This window comes from Geospiza fortis, unplaced genomic scaffold (genome assembly GCF_000277835.1).
Source record: "Geospiza fortis unplaced genomic scaffold, GeoFor_1.0 scaffold190, whole genome shotgun sequence".
Classification (NCBI taxonomy): Eukaryota; Metazoa; Chordata; class Aves; order Passeriformes; family Thraupidae; genus Geospiza; species Geospiza fortis.
In genome coordinates, this window is record NW_005054328.1 from 2,404,380 (window position 1) to 2,406,573 (window position 2,194).

Here is a 2,194-nt window from a genome sequence, read left to right on the forward strand (position 1 = left end):
TGCGCAGCGCGGCGAGCCCCGCTGCAGTAGAGGTGGATCACCACCGGATCACATCGCCTGCTTTACACTTCTAGTAATTCCGTGTCTTCTGGGCTCAGGCTTTCTTACCCATTTTCTCCTTCCTTTTATATTCTTTCCTTTATTTTTCTGGTGCGCTTGGAGGGGCACGCCCGCGGCTGAGCAGCCTTGATGTGCCCCACAGGCTCCTCCATTGCTCGGCAGTCGGGGACAGGAGCAGCGGGAGCACACGTTTGTCCAAGTCCCGCAGCTCCTGCCAGCGTTTGTTCTCAGCAGCCGCAGGAAAGTTTTGCACACAGAGGGAGTGCGAGCTTGCTTTTTGCTGGGTCAGGATAATTCCAAGCTCTGTGAAATGCCTATGCTCCAGCCCGTATAAGTCTCCCGAAGACACTACGACAAATTAAGTTGAGACAAGCGTTTTCAGTCTGCAAGCGTGTTTGTGCACATCTTCACGTACTGCTACATGCCTAAGTTCCCTGTAAACTCTCAGCAGTTCCCTCTTGGACATCTCCTCCTGGTTGTTTTCCTCGGTGATGAGAAAGCAATCAGTTTCCCTGTTGCCCCGTCCTTTCTGGGCTATGCTCAGCACCACACAGGGGCAGGCACTGCAGTGTTCTGCCTGGGACATCGAGCTCATGGATAGGGTGAGAATCCACTGCGCCCTGTTCTTCAGCAAGAGACTGGCTCACCCGAGAGGATGCAGATCAAGGAAGTACCACAAGAGGAGGCTGGAGAGGATCCATTGTGGCCCAGAGGGGCTAGGAAACTCTAGGAAGAGAAGCATTGAACTGAAGAAGAGCCAGGGCTGCACAACAGCGTGGGCAAGTCAGAGCCCTGCAGGGACAGCTCCTTCCTCCTTTCTTCGGCACAGGACGAGGTGCCCTGATCTTGAGATGTGCTAAGACCCACAGGTCTCCTGAGATAAAAAAAAAGAAACAAGTGGTGGTGCTTGAAATTTTGTAAAATCTGTTCCAGATCTTTAGTTAGACTTTCATGAAATGAGGTGGGGGAAGACTGGATTAAAGAAGGTGTGGCAGTCAAGGTTTGCCTACATTCACTGAACTGACAGGAAGATAAAATGTCAATGAGCCCTTCTGTTTTCCCAAAAGTGCATGGGGATAGGGTTTGGTCTGTTTCCATGTTTTTATTTTGTGGTGCCTCCTTGTGTTCAAGCAGGCACCACCTCCTTTTGGTGCCTGATAATTGGTTGGAAGCTCTAGACTTTACTGCATTAAAATAATACAGAGCTGTCTGCATTCTTCTGATCTCTTTGATAGGCAGAGATTTTATAATCCTGGCTTCTAATACAGTGTGATATTGCTTTCACTTCTGCTCAGCATTTCTGGCTTAATTTAGTTGTGCTTAAGTTGGCAACTGCCCTCAAGCCTGTGTAGCTCAACATTCTTCCCAAATAGGGCTACATATTTGAGAGGAATTTAAATTTAAAACACTGATAATAACAAGAGGAAAACCTAGCCCTTCATTCAATTTTGGAACAGCTTGCCTCTTGTGCAAAGAGATAAAATTATAAAACTCTTCTGATAAAATTATAAAACCTCCAAGGGCAATGTTCTAGCCCTAGCCACAGCCATCAGCTATGGTGTGTAGTGTAGACAAGTATTATGTGAATAGGTAATGAGTTCTGGCCACCCTACTAATGTCACTGTTTATTCTCATTCTAAAATATTTGTGTTCTGTGCACAGCCTTTGCTGTTGCCCTTCTCCATTAATTCTGGGTCATTATTCATCAGTAATCATTGTTCATTGCTTCCCTCTTGGTCTTGCCAAGAAGATGATTTTTTTCCTTCCTCATTTGTTTTCTTCCGTTGTGCTCACTGGTTTCTCACTCATTTCTGTAGCACTGCTCTGAGTGGTCAGCAGAATGTTCACCCAGCAGGACAGGTCTGGCTGTGGTGAGCGACCTCAGCTCACCTGAGTTCCTATAAGGACCGCCTGGTCTTCCTGGGCAGGCTCAGTAAGCATTCCCCATGCTTCTCTCGAGGCTTCAGCCTTGGGTTATTGTCTTGGGTTGACTGTATGATGCTTTTATCCCCAATCGCCTTGTTCTGTTTATGCTGAATAATAAGCTTTGCACCTTTAAGACTTGTTGTAGAGAGTGAAGGGGGGAGAGAAGAAGCGCACAGTTTGTCAGACACTGCTCTCCTCCTCTACATTC